At 34.8% G+C, this 15843-nt stretch overlaps 1 pseudogene; it reads left to right on the top strand.

Moving 5' to 3' along the window:
* Window positions 1-964: 964 nt before the first annotated feature.
* Window positions 965-3817, top strand: LOC143582037 (E3 ubiquitin protein ligase RIE1-like; annotated as a pseudogene).
* The last annotated feature ends 12026 nt before the right edge of the window (window positions 3818-15843 follow it).

Here is a 15843-nt window from a genome sequence, read left to right as displayed (position 1 = left end):
GGTGTGGAGCATCGGCGCTGCATTTGGAGAAATGGCGAGACGATTGGGCCTATTCGTTTCCGGTTGTTGTTGTGGAAACGCTGTGGAACCTCGCCTTTGTGGCGCTTTAGTTCGCAGCGTTGTTTTGGTTTACGAGGGAAGATACTACGAACTGGAGACTCAGGGTTTGGATCTTTACTTACTCCGTTCACTGTATTGTGCATGTGGTGGTTTTGCTGTTGGAGTATAAGAGGAGAAGTAGGAGAATTTCGTCAGTGTTGAGTTCAAACAATCGTGTTACTCCGATTAGGTGAATTCAATTCATAGTTAATCCTGTTTAGTAATTAAACATAATTCGTTTATTAACGAATTGAAACTAAAACAGAAGTAGAATTCATGGATGATGATATTGATTATATATACTAATTAAATCTAAGTTTAATCATGTTTAGGTCCGAGGAATTGTTTGTCGTTACTAACCACCTGCTTATTAACAAATATATGAGTATTGCTAAGCTTATAATTTAAACTTAATCAGAAAAGATCAATTCTGTGAATTATATCTGAAAACTAGAATTACATCTTTATTGGAGCTAGTTAAAATCTAAGTTTAAAGCTGTTTAAAGTAGTGAATTAGTCAACTGCCTATACTAATTATGTGATTAATTCTGAGTTTTACCAATAAGTTGAATCATAATTATGAAATAGTTGTAAGTCATGTTTATACGACCAAATATGAGATAGGTAGAAGCATGTGGTAAATCTCAGCATGTGTAAGATATTTGTTTCTTATTGCTATGGGAAGGTAAACTAAAATGATACATTAGCGACTGCATAAGGCACGTGTTTGTGGCAAGAATAATTGTTTAAGCTGCTAAGTACTGCATATGTGATGCCTATTTTCAATGTTTCTCTTCACTGTCTAGCTATTTGTGTCTTAGCCTAGCCTTTTGATGTAAGTTAAATGCTTATGCAGGGATTTTTATGTAACTGTCATCCTTGATGTTTATGGAAGCAGTTGATTATTATGATTGAAGTGCCCTAATGGTGCAATAATTTTAGATGTCAAATGGTTAATAAGGTGTTCTTTTGTTTGGTGGTCGCTAATTGGCTTCTTTTGGATGTGAAATAGAACTTCGATGATAATGCGGATGCTTTTAGCTCTCTTCACCCGCCGGAGTGGAGCGTCAACTGTAGTGCGCCAGAACGTGAAGCTACAATTAACAAACTGGCGAGATGACTGGAGTTATAAGCTTCCGTTTGTTGTTGTAGACGTGTTGTGGAACCTTGCATTTGTTGTGATTTCGTTCGCTGCATTGTTTTGGTTTGAGCGGGAAGATGCCAACTGGAGACTTAGGGTGTGGATTCTCGGCTACTCACTGCAACGTGTCCTACATGTAGTGCTTTTATTGTTTAAGTATAAGAAGACGAATAGGAGAATCTCGTCAATGATGAGTTCCGTTAACAGTTGTTCAAGCTCTGAGAATGATGAAGATTATGTTACTCCGATCAGCTTAATGACTTAATTCAATTCTGAATTCCTGTTTAGTTAAACATAATTAATTTATGCAGCTTTCAATTTCTTAACTTAGGTCTGATCATTTATTACTATGATTTTGAAAGTGCTATCTGCGCCTGCTTATTAACGAATTGAAACTGAAAGTATGACATGCTACATGCTAAGCTTATAATTTACACTTAACTAGAAAACATCAATTTTGAGAATTATACCGGAAGCTTAAACAGAATTATCTCCGGTTGTTTTTCTGTTGGGAATTACTTGAGAAGCTTGAACCTGTATCGAATCTAACATCATCATGGACAATTATACTAATTGAATCTGAGTTTGAAGCTGTTTAAGAACAAGTAATGAATTAGTCAATTACCTATGCTAATAAGTGATTAATTCTCCATAATTTATGATAAGTAGAAGCATGTTGACTTCATCATCAAATCTGTTCAAAGTTAGCAAAGTTGGTAAATTTCAACACGTGTAAGCTCTTTGGTTCTTACTGTTATGGAATATTTTTGTGAAAGTAAACTCTTAAGAAATGATACATGGTGACTGCACAAGGCACGCGTTTGTGGCAAGAATAATCGTTTTAAGCTGATAATTATTGCATATGTGATGCCTATTTTTAATGTTTCTCTTCAAAGTCTATCTAATTATGTGTTTTAGCCTAGCCTTTTGAAGCCAGCTAAATGTTTATGCAGAGCAATTGATCTGATTTTTGAATTAACTGTCATTCATGATGTTTTTGCAAAAACTGATGATCCCTTTGACCCACAAGAATCACAATATTATTTGACACTATTCATAAGTTTATGGAAGCAGTTGATTATTATGATTGAAATGCGCTAATGGTGTCTTATGTTTTCAGAGGCCAAATGGTTACTAAAGTGTTCCCTTGTGGTGGATATTTGGCGTCTTTTGTCTTATGTCTTCTTACACTACTCCCGGCAATGCTACATTTCTACTTTGGTATGTCTTGAACCAATATAATAGCTTTATGATCTTTCATAAACGGTCTAGAAAACAGTTTGGTGTTTGTAAATTTCTTTCCTTTTTCATGCTTTATTTTTATACGATGGCAGGTTGACTCTGGCGTTTTTGGCCATGGATGTGTTTTTTGCTGTCCTTCGTTTACTTTTCATATCTTTAGTCGGGGTTGCTTGCTGTTTATGCTTGCCTTGCGTTATTGCCTTCTTGTATTACATCAGTAGCCAGGTGAAATGGATGAAAATCAATTTTGAGTCTGCTTTAATTTGTTTGCTGCTGAATTTTACAACCAAGTTAAATACACAGGGAAGCGCATCAGAGGCTGAAATCAACAATCTTATCGAATACAAATTTGAAGTGCCTAATGCTGATGTGGAGCAGCCTGATGTTAGAACATGGAAGATAATTCCTATGAGAACTCATGGCTCAGACTTCTCTACCGAACGTGTTCTTCAAGCCGAGGATGCGGTATGTTTATTTTCCCACTTACGAAATGAGTGCTTCTAATTACTTTTGTAAGTGATGTAGATGTTTTTATAGCACGCAACTACTTAAGATTTAGCTGTTTACTAATTACATTACGTGACTTAAAATCGGATAGGTTGCGTGAAATAGGTGCCAATTTTAAGTTTAACCCGTTTACTTTAAATGGGATAAAATGAGTTATGTTTCATCTCAAACGGGTCAAATGAAAAATAGCTAAAAAGAGAACCTTTCACATGGGTCAAACTGGTCAAATGGGTGAGAGTCATTCAAAGTCTATTTAAACAAATTCTATATCGTCTTATTCAAAGTTTTAAACGGCTGTTGTATTAATAATGTTGGTTTTGTAAGCATAAAATTTTGGATTATCGATCTATTTTTTTTAATAAAAAAGACATAAACGTTTCTCATTTTGAAATTAAAGGAATGTAGAACAGGCAATGATCTGAAGCTTGCATATTTACTTGACTTTCTGTTGATTAATATATATGACCAATTGACCATCATCAGTGTTTGGAGATTACGAAATGGGTGATTCACCAGGTTGTGTAACGGGCAATTCTCTAATTCAGATCACTTGGTGGATCCAAGTTTCAGCCAAAGAAACAGTAGACACTAGAAGTTATTGTCAATTAATTAGTGGTAAATCATATAACTCAGATTGAATATTAACTATCACCTTTATGTATTTTCAGGAGTGTTGCATATGCCTTTGTGACTTTGAAGATGGGGGACAGCTTCTTCTACTTCCTTGCGACCATCCATTTCATTCTACATGCATTGTGAAATGGTTATGGTTGAAGGCCAGTTTGTCCCGTCTGCAAATCACTTGTCACGCCAATTGAACAGGTTTAAAGAGTATATAATCTTGACTAACTCAAGTAAAACCATAATAAATGGCAACAGCGTGTGGATGAACTACTGTTATATACTATAGTCAGTTTTGTGAATCATAGTTCCATAATGGCTCGAGTCTATGCTTCGTTACCTTGTTTTTTACTATATTGGTACTTGGTTGGATCAACCAAGGTTGTTTAGAGCTCTTAAGCAACAAATAAGGTGCTAGTTTGTGACCCGAAGGGCATGTGTTCCATATATTGGGTTTTGAGTATAGGGATGCTAACGGGGTTATGCTCACGGGTTGGCGAGTCAAACCCAAAGTACCTCACGACACGTGTATATGCATTTTAACACTTTAAAATTACAAATATACATGTCGAACCCGAACACAACACTTGCGTTTGCTGGTACCGTTTAACATGAAAACGAAATATTTAGTATTTTGCATTTTAATACTTTTAAAATGCAAATGTACATATTATTTTTATTCGTGTTAAGTGATAATGTTTAAATTGTCAATGTATTTTTAAACTTCTAAATTTTGGCATAAAACCCCAAATAGCGTAAGTTATTACATAAAAGTATAAAACGCATAAAAAGTATAAAATAAATGGGTTAGCGCGTGAACCTGCAGGTTGACACGACGAGTTTAGCTAAATGTGTTCACATCTTAGACCCAAAATTGACCTAGCACGTTTAGCCAAAACTCAAATTTGTTAGTCTCATGCCAGGAGTACAGTGATTATGGTTAACACGTGTGTATCACCTTCAGTTGTAAAAGCTCTAGCCAAACCAAATTCTGCAAGTTTTGCCTGTAGTTTCTCGTTTACTTCATGCGTGTCTGGGTTTTATATATAGTGACATACTCTTTTAAGCATTTTCACTTGGGTCTGAAACGAAGTTATTCTTCGTCTTCATAATTGCGGAGACAAATGCTAAAAAATACACAGCATAAATCAACCAAACTTTAAATATACAAGTTGAAAAAAGTAAAAATAAAAAATTAAAGAGCAAGGAATCATTTTACCGATGGGAAAGAACATATCGCATCCTAGATAGACTCGTATAGAAGAACACGCTTTGGGACATTAGTTACCATAGCCATAGGGATCAGTCTGCATGCTCCAACATCATATATGTCATGTTCCTCTATGTCACCATTGGACACTTCAAATATGTATTTAGTATTTTGACAGGCTGTTGATGTACGCTTCCATGTTCATATGATTGTATGAATCATCAAGAAACATAAGTAAACGGAATTGAAAATGTTTCCATCTATTTCACATGGCATGTTGACATCAAAAGTCTGCCCAAATACAGATTTGAAGTGCCTAATGGTGACACGGGGAACGACTTCTTTCACTTCCTTGCAACCATCGCTTCCATTCTACATGCATCGAGAAACGGCTTATGCTAAAGGCCACTTGCCCCTCTATGCATATCATATGTCGTGTCAATTAAAAGATTATACGTAAACCCAAACATGTAATAACTGGCAACATCGATCACTATTGTTACGTCCTATATATTACAATTGTAAGTTTCATGAACCACGATCAACCATTGCATGGAAAAAAAGAAAAAAAAAACAAATAACCATATATTTTCCTATCGGATTTGACATGTGAGATAACAACAGGATAAACAGCTATTAATGTTGGAATGGGAAAACAGGAATTAGAGATGGTAAAAGAGGATGAATTTTTTCAACTATTGAATGATGATACATACATATATATATATATATAGATAATATATGGGCTGGGGAGGGGAAAGAAAATCTCTAAAATTAAGGTTTTAAAAATTAAAAAAAATATATGAATCATAATTAAAAGATTTGATAGTTTAAAAATTAAAAGTATGTAAATATTTCATATAGCCTCAAATTAAGGATTAGTTATTTATTTCCGTATTTATATACAACATTATAATATTTTACTTAAACTAAATATTACTAGTTACTACTTATGTATAAAAATATTAAATATGATTTGAATTTAAATTTATCTATAAATATGGTAATAGATCAAATCCTTATCTTGGGGGTATATTATTTAAAACATAAAAAAAAATCAACAGAGTTTAAATTAAGAAATATGTTAGTAATCTAACTCATTCTAGTTATAAATAAAATATTTAACTATGTTATTGATAATTCTTTATTCTATATCATTTTTTAATGACCAACAAAACCCGGCCTTCAACTAATTTCGGAAAAAACACACCGTCCAAAACCCGTTATGGTAAAACTCGTGGCTCGAGCATGACATGTTGTCTCAAACCCACGACCTTTCATAAGAAACCCACATATACAATTTTTATATTTCCGTCCGTGTCACACACGAGTCAACAACCTAGTTAAGACACTAGATCACGTCATTCATTAATAGAAGGGTTGAATTATGTAGGTCCTCTAAATGGATCTCAAGACTTCACTCGGATCAATCCGTGTTGTTAGTTAGCGGAAATCACCAACGACACTCGGATCTTAGTTTGTTATTACAAAAGAGAGAAAATGAGAGGAGAGGTTTTGGAGAGAGAGAAACTTTATTTTCTTGAAGTAGTGAAGAGTTGTTATGGAGAAATGGGTAGGTGACCTTTTATAGGGTCTCAATTTCTCCAAAACTTACAAAATAAACGTACAAACTAAATGTACTGAGTACGTACTACACCGACTAAAAGCAAACTAAAACGACATATACAATCCTAAAAGCAATATAGAATATTGGCCCTACAATCTCCCTCTAAGATTGAGTATGTCGAGGAACCTTCGTCAAGTTCTTTGCTTCGTCTTTATTTCTTGAAACTTAGTACTTGTCTTGATCCAGGATCTTGAACTAGATTGGATATTGAACAGTTCTTTATTTTCCAGTTCTTATCTTATTTTCTGGGAAGGATCGGCAACAGCAAATTTTAGAAACATCATATGCGAGAGGCTCGACATCTAATTTTCTTTGTTGACTTTCTTGAGCCGACTGGTTTCTTTCCTTATCTTCAGATATAATCAGTTCCTTTTTAGGTTCAACCACCAACTTTCACGTTCTCGTTTTCTTTTAAGTGCTTCAACATCTGCAAATTCAAGCAGACTTGATCTTGATCTACCTGTCCATGTATAACTGCACAAAACTTAGAACGAATAAGATTCGTTCACAGACCCTCTCGAGGGTCAAAGAAGAATTTGTTCACAGACCCTCCCAATTTCAGTCTCTCAACTTGTAAATGATTTGTTTAAGTCCCAGATTTTCAACGAACTTTGCATGAACGACCTTGACAATAAAACACATGATTTTGAATGAAACAAAGTTTAACAAAATATGTACGAACATAATAAAAGTTTAAAATCTTTTTGGCATTTTCATATATTTTAAAAATAACGAAAATATATACATAATATTTTGAAGTTGAAACAAAAAATAAAACAAAAATAAGATAGGAGTAAAGACGAAATTAATATTATATATCAAAAATATTTACTTTAAACGTTTACTAAATTATTTTTCTGAGAAAGATCATAACATGGAATCACATTATCTGTTAACGTTCTAGATCACACTTCTATTTGGACATTATTATGCCAAGAACCCAAAGTTGATTGTAGATATAATTTGTCCACTTTAAACTTAACAAGTATTTTGATGTCAACATGATACATTAAGGTACAATTAGGCACAATGCTTGTGTGGTCCCTATTTAATCTGATAAATTACAGACTCCATCATACATCGGGCTTAATTTGCTTTCACATGTCACCTCAACTTGATTTAAACCTTTCTTATTTGATCACGGGAATCTTATTAACACACTTGACACTTTGACTTTGTGCACTTGAAACTTTGTACACTTAACTCGATCTAGAAAGATTAAAATAAAGTAGAAGTTCAGGCCATAACAATCAGGTCGGATAATACCATATTATCGCGCAGAGAAAGTCTAAGGCTTGAACAAAAGAAAGAAAATAAAACAAGCAGAAGATTCAGGGCCTTAACAATCAGGTCGGATAATACCATATTATCGCGCAGGAGAAAGTCCAAGGCTTGAATCAAAATAAATGAAGAAATAACACAGAAGTTAAAATTCCTAGAACTGACTCTTTTTCTTGATTTTTCTTTTTCTTTTCTGACTCTTTAGTTTTTCTTTTTCTTGCTTTTCTTGACGCTTTACTTGACTCTTTTCTTGACTCAATAAAAATTAAAAATGACACTGATTTTTCATGACAACTATGATAAGGTAAAGAGAGGCTTGGGTATGACATGTTTAATTGCATTTCAGCCTTCATTAATATGACTTTAGTTGGAGTCGGCAACCGCTTTATAACGTGTAACCACTAGCATAGGCAGATATTTAAGTTTATATCATTATGACACTTACTCATTTGTCAAGCCTATCTACACATCAAGCAATGATCTTGTTGGCTTTTGATCTACTCTTTTCATGTGCTAGAATCGTTAGAGATAATTTCTTATCATTTTCCAATGGTCAGATCAATTTCTCAAAATTTTAAAAATTTTAAATATCCGACTCCCTCTAAGCAGGAGCTCCCTCTAAACAGGACAATTCCTTTTAGATTTTCTTAAAAGTAATATAAAATCTTTTTGGTAAATCAAATGATTTGTTTTTGCTTTTCTTAAGATGAATTGAAAATCTTTTTGGTGAGTTAAACTTAACTCATTTTCTCCCTCTAAAATTGTGACATATTTGAAAAATATTTACAATTTTATATACAAAAAGATAGATAGTTTATTTTAATCAAAATTGATCATGCCGATCTATTCGACCCGAAATTCAAATCAAGCATGATCGATGGTTTTAGTGAAAAGGTCAGCAAAGTTGTTGTCAGATGGACTATCTTAAGCATGCATTATCACATTGTATGACAAAGTTGAAGAGATTCAAACCGAGATCCAACAACTGATGCTGGATCCATCACTTGAGAGAAGTAGTTGGACGAGGTTAGTTAAGAAACGCTCGAAAGTTGTTGTTGAACCATTTAAACAAGGCTTCCCTTCTTTGAAGTTTGTCCTCCTATGTCGCTTATGAAAGACTCGAATCCGCCATCGAATGGTTTAGCATCAAATAGCAAGGGTTCGTCTCCCATCATATGCCGGGTGCAATCACTAGCTAAGTACCTAATACTATTCATAGTCCTCCTTGATTGACCCTGCATGCACTAAGCTTTCAAATAGACATGGGTTCCCGGGATACTTTTGTCCCGGGAAGGTCAACCGTAAATCGACCAAACTTGATTTTATTTCCTGAAAACCATTTATTTCTTGTTGGAGCCTCACTTGATGAAGAGCGGTCCTTAGGAATCCAAGCAAAAACTTGTTCCTTGGTTTTAGCAATTTTGGACTTCTGTTTTCTTGCTTTTGAAACTGTTTTTGGTGAATCCTCAAACTTTACAGTCTTAGGATCCCTTTTGATTTTATCCTTCTTGGTTTTCCAAAAAGGTTTCTTTTTGTGTTTTACTTTATTTACTTTGGATCTCACATCCATTTCACTGGGTTCACTATCAGCTTGATCAGTCCTTGAATCATGGCTACTAAAAGCTCATTTTGGGGACTGACTAAGCCGCCTTTGAATATCAAGTTGTTGCTTGAACTAGTGCTTGCAATGTCTTGCAAGGTGAGAAGAGTGACCACACACAAAACAACACTTTCTCCTAGGAGTTCCAAAGAAATCATGTGAACTATAATGTGGTTGGTATGGTGGGAAAGGTGATCCTTGGAAAGGAACATGATTATAAAACACATTTGTGTAATATGGATCAACAAAATTTTGTTGATAATGACCATAGTAGTTGTTGTCACAGAAGTTGTATGACTGAGGATCTCTTGATTGATTGGTTGTTTAAGAAAATGATCGTTTATTTGGTGGAACATATTTACAAGAAGTACTTGCCTTTTCATTTTCAAAAACTTTGCTTTTACATGAATTATCCTCAGTCTCATAACTTGATGATGAACAACTTGATATGTTCACCTCAACAGGCCTACTTTCGTTGACACGTTTTTCAACAAAAGTTTCATCACAAACGGTTTCATAATCTGAGTCAGAAGAAGAACATTCATTTTCATTGCAAACGTTTGTACAACTATCATCACTTGAATTTTCACAAAATACATAATTTGACCTTGACTTTAAACTTCTCAACATGGATTCACAAACTTTATTATAAACTGGATTGTTAATAGTTTTGGTTAGATCCACACATGATTCAAAACGTGGTTCTAACTTTCTTTTTAGCTTACAACCCAGGTTAACCGTCCCACATTCACCACCATTTACATCACCAGCTTCTACACAAGACACATTGATGTCAGATTAATCAGATGATGGGACTGGAGCAGCAGTTTGAGAGGCAGCAGGAACAAATTTCACAGGCGTTGGTATTCTACCAACCCGGTATTCCATTTCTTCCTTTGGAAAAGTATTATAGCTAAAGTGGGGCAAACTGGTGTAGTTATCATTGAATGGTGGTGGTACGGCAGTGTAATCGTACCCCAACCCCGCTTTAACTTTAGCACTTCTCTGGGCTCCAATAAGATCATCTAATTTTTCAGATGATGCCTCAAATCTTTCAACTTGTTTTTCTTTTTTTTTCTTATCAGAAACTTCGAGTTTTAATTTCTTAATTTCTTCTTTTAAATCATTAATTATGTCTTTATATTAAATGACATTATGCTTTTCTCAAAAAATTTCAAGTCTAAGATTTGCTACATCATCGTGGTGAGTTTTGATCTTTTCAATGTAGATCTTGTAAGCTTTTACATATTCAGTGTTTAATTGACAAAGTTTTGCATTTTCTTTCAAAACTTCGTCTTGTAAGTATCTATAATATGTAACCTTATTAACACAAGCTTAAGTGCACAGATTGTAATTTACCTCATCTACTGGTGATGTGTCGGGAATGATAGGACATGCATGACTGCTTTTACTGGCAGCACTTGTCCCAACTTTATTACTTGTGCCAACTTTATTTTCTTTGGACTGATTGTTCATTCGGAGCTTATCTTCCATTATTTCAAAAGACTTGATGGTAGAAGCCAACTCTGAGAGTGTCATGGTATACAGATTTGTGATTCTTTTGATGGTAACCACATTGATGCTCCATGTATAAGGCAGTGAATTCAACAGCTTCATGTTGATCTCAGACAAACCATTGATAATACCGACACTTTTCATTTTAGTGATGAGTGACTCAAATCTGTTGATGAGAGAGGAAACCGATTCTCCTTTAATATGTGTAAACATGTCGAATTCTCTTTTTAATATTTCCTTTCGGCTTTCTCTCATATCCAGATTTCCTCTAAGCTTAGGTTCGTAAGACCTTTTTTTTTCCTACAGTACCGAGTTGCTACAGTGCCGAGTCGCTACAGTGTTTTCGCATGAGTTGCTACAGTGCCGAGTCGCTACAGTGTTTCGCATGAGTTGCTACAGTATCCGATGCGAAGCGATTGCTACAGTACCCTCGTGCGAAGCGAAACGATTTGCTACAGTACGGTGCGAAGCGATTGCTACAGTACCTCGGCGATGCGATTGTTACAGTACCCCCGCTCGATTGCTACAGTACCTCGGAAGCGATTGCTACAGTACCCGATGCGATTTTTTTTTTTGAGAATATAGCACCCAAACTTCCAAAAACTCAAAAAGACTTTAGCATAAAAATCAATAAATCAGCCTCGATCTGAGTTTTTAAGCCGAATCTGAGCTCAGACACAAAAACTTAGATTTAGTGATTCTCGTGTGTTTCTAAGGTGTAAGGGACTCCAAAAGAGATGAGTAACACAAAATCAACCTCAAATCCAACAAAAACTAAGATCAAAATCCGAAAAGTTTGACCCGAAAACCACAAAAAGTCGAGCCGAAAGCTCTGATACCACTTGTAGGTCCTCTAAATGGATCTCAAGACTTGACTCGGATCAATCCGTGTTGTTGGTTAGCGGAAATCACCAACGACACTCGGATCTCGGATCTTAGTTTATTATTACAAAAGAGAGAAAATGAGAGGAGAGGTTTTGGAGAGAGAGAAACTTTATTTTCTTGAATTAGTGAAGAGTTGTTATGGAGAAATTGGTAGGTGACTTTTTATAGGGTCCCCATTTCTCAAAAACTTACAAAATAAACGTACCGAGTACGTACTACACCGACTAAAAGCAAACTAAAACGACATATACAGTCCTAAAAACAATATAGAATATTGGGCCTACAAATTTCCATATGGCTAGCTTAACAGTTATAATTTTCCATCACTTATCCTAAAAGTCAAAGGTGGGCAAAATAAGCATGGTCAAAACTTAAAACTACGAACTCTGATTTTTGACTCGTACCACAAGAACACGAAAAAGAAATCTATAGGTATAACTTAGAATATTTTTATACCAAAATTGTGTAGTTTAATTTATCATACTTTTAAAAATATTTTCTTTAAAAAATTACATTTGTATTTTAGAGTATTAAAGTACAAACAAATAAATAAAAGTTCTAGATTAAGCATGAAGATACATGTGTTGGTGTGTGTCTAATAACCCTATAATAATGACCCTCACAGCTAAGCTTTAATATTAAAACGAAAATCCTAAAACCAAACACAACCGGCAAGTGTACCGATCGCAAGTAGTGTAGACCTAGGAAGTCCGAGTATCGAACACGTGAACATGTAAGACGCTAACGATTACTAACCCTAGACAAGACCTACCTTAGAACAATATTTAATTGATTTTTGAATTTTTTTTAACTTAACTGAACTAACTAGACTGACTGACAAAACTTACCAAAAATAGAAAACTTAACGACAAACTAACTGTGTTAACTTAGGATGGAGAAAAACGTCTACCTAGGTCTGAATCAATTTGTAGGCCTAACAAGCTAAGGGATTGAATGACTTCAAGACACCGGTTCCTAAAGATGACACGACTAAGGATCGCTCGGGCTCACTGGATTACCTCTCGGTCTCACTCAACAAGCCTAAACTACTCAAAATCGGCTAAAACGACCAAACCGGGAAACAATTGCTAACGTGTTCTAATGCTAGATCACCTCTCGGTCTCACCAACACTCGACCCTAATGGAAATGAATACTATACAACCAAGGATAGAGGAACAATTTAACTTAAACCAAAATAGATCAACTAGTCACTCAAAACACCTAAACCTGACAAGAAACGAACTCACTCTCGCACAATCCTTATTCTAGCATATAAAGGCAATGAGATAACCCTACTTCTTATCACCTCTAGGTCTCAAAGAAGGTGTCTAACCGCTATACTTTAACCAAATAATCATGCAACAAAACCCTACGGTTGTTCCTACCGCAAACAAACCTTAAACACCAAGTCTAGAATCAAACAATGTACCGATTTATCAATACAAAACTAATCAATCAACAAACGGGGTTTATGCAATAAATTAACCAATATTTCCAGCCCTTAAACACAACCTATTTCATGTCTAAATCAAACTTTACAATAGCAATTAAGGTCTATCAATCAAACAATCCATAAAACCTATCAAAACCTAACAATTAACATCACCCTAGGTAGAACTAACAAGATTAGCCTAGCATATTGTTTGGACAGCAGCAAATACTCATTAAAATTACCTTAAAACTCATACCAATCATCTCAAAGATCATTCAACAATAAATATTAATCAATAACAAGTCAATCCTTAAAGCAATTGCAAAACTAGTGAACAATTCAACAAGTATAAGAAAGATTGATGAACAATAGTTTAAAGAAAGGATATGAGATGATTTTCGGGTGCTCTTTGCTGCTGTAAAACGGATGGTAAACGATCACCGAGGCTTGTTCTTGTATCTTCTTCCTTCCCTAGCTGCCAAAAGCTCCAAACCCTTGCTCCAAAAAACTTTTTTCTTTTCTTCTTGCTGCTGGCCGATCGGCAGGTTGTATCCAGCTTCTAGGGTTTTTTATTTTTTATATATTATAATATAATGTAAGATTTGGGCCTCAATGATGCATACGGGCCGGGCCTTGAGTTGTTTACTTGAAAACGTATGCGTAAAAGGCTCGTAAACCACTCCAAAAGCTCGGTTTTTTCTTCCTTGTAACCCATAACCTACAATATGAATAAACTTACGTAAAACCTATATAACACGAGTTAAAACATATAAAATACAATATATTACGTAGATAAAAGGTGCGGAAAATATGTGTGTTTTACAACACATTATGTGTCTTGTTCTAATTCATTTGTCTCACATGACATTTGAGTATGTAACGTGTTTTAATCGCCGACCCACGAACACGACATGTTGAAGCCCTATGATTAAAACTAATGTATCATTAGTTTACCTTCCCTAAAAGTTCCATAACAATGAGAAACAAATATCTTACACATGTTGAGATTTTTACCAACTTCTTAACTTTGAAGAGACTTAATGATGAAGTCCACATGATTCTCTCGATCTACTTATTAATAAGTTTATCAAACCAACTTGATTTTGTTATTAACAATAGCAAGGTATAAATACAAAAAAAGGAAATTGGTTACCAGCTACAAATCTGGAATATTAAATATATAAATAAAAACTAATCAAACCTATTCAAACTATCTTGATATAAACGAGAGTTACATATTTTAAATATTAAATTTGTATGAACTCTTTGGAGGGAAACCGTTAATAGTTATGTTCTCTAATATGCCCCTGCAAGATGGACGATCGTAAGAGCAGATCAATCTTGAAAAGAAGATCTTGGTAGAGTGGTGTGTGTGTAGGTCTTTGGAGGGAAACCAATTAATGGTTATTGGTTTGGTTTGGTGGAGTTGAATGGAGAATGGGAGGATGATTGAGGTGCTGAAAGAATTTGTGTTGTCATGAGAAATAGGATAGCAATGGCTCGTCAGAAGTATTTTAGTGATGGAAAGGAACCGTGGGCCGACGGAACAATGCGTCGCCGAAAAATATTATTGGTGAAGGGGAATAGTGGGTCGACGGAACAGTGCGTCGCCGGAAAATATTTTAGTGGTGGAAGGGAACAGTTGGCCGGCGGAACAATGCGTCATCGGAAATTATTTTAGTAGTGGAAGGGAACAGTGGGCCGACAGAACAATGCGTCATCGGAAATTATTTTAGTGGTGGAGGGGAACCTTGGGTTGATGGAACAGTGCGTCGACGTTGAGAAATTGGGATGGAGGTTTGACTGAGTTGTCGACATATTTGTCGAGATCGAACCCGATGTGAGTAGCAAGAACTTGATGTCGTCACACAGCGAAATTGGTGGACGTAAGTTTGAGGGAGAAATTTTAGGCGGTAGCAAGTTAATAATTTCAACGGGTGGTGAAATTCGTTGCCGAAAGTTGGGATCGGAAAGAGCTCATCGGAGCACTTTACGCTTTGATACCATAATAGGTTTATCAAACCAACTTGATTTTGTTATTAACAATAGCAAGGTATAAATACAAGAAAAGGAAATTGGTTACAAGCTACAAATCTTGAATATTAAATATATAATAAAAACTAATCAAATCTATTTAAAGTATCTTAACATAAACAAGAGTTACATATTTTAAATATTAAATTTGTATGAACTCTTTGGAGGGAAACCGTTAATGGTTATGTTCTCTAATACTTATCTCATGTAATTGGTTGTATAAACATGACTTACAACTATTTCATAAATATGATTCAGCTTATTGGATAAACTTCAGACTTATGGAGAATTAATCACATAATTAGCATAGGCAATTGACTAACTCTTATTCTTAAACAGCTTCAAACTCATATTTAATTAGTGTAATCAATTAATCATCCATGATGTTAATTTAATCCAATACATGTTCAAGCTTCTGATGTAATTCTTAATACAAAACATATGATTATGTCTAAGCTTTAATTCTGGTATCATTCACAGACACTACAAAGAAATTCTTCCTGATATGACGAGCCCTTTTAGTTTCAATTCGTTAATAAGCAGACAAATAGCAATTTAAAATGATAGTGGTAAAGGGATCATCCGACCTTAAGTTAGAAGTTGAAAGCAGCATACACTAATTGTGTTTACCTAAACAAGAATTCAAAT

The sequence above is a fragment of the Bidens hawaiensis genome, unplaced genomic scaffold (assembly GCF_021521415.1).
Source record: "Bidens hawaiensis isolate Kalapana, Puna unplaced genomic scaffold, B.hawaiensis_p1.1 tig00031415_1, whole genome shotgun sequence".
In the NCBI taxonomy this organism is placed as follows: domain Eukaryota; kingdom Viridiplantae; phylum Streptophyta; class Magnoliopsida; order Asterales; family Asteraceae; genus Bidens; species Bidens hawaiensis.
The sequence above is the reverse complement of the archived record's forward strand: the minus strand, read 5'-3'. Positions and strand labels throughout refer to the sequence as shown.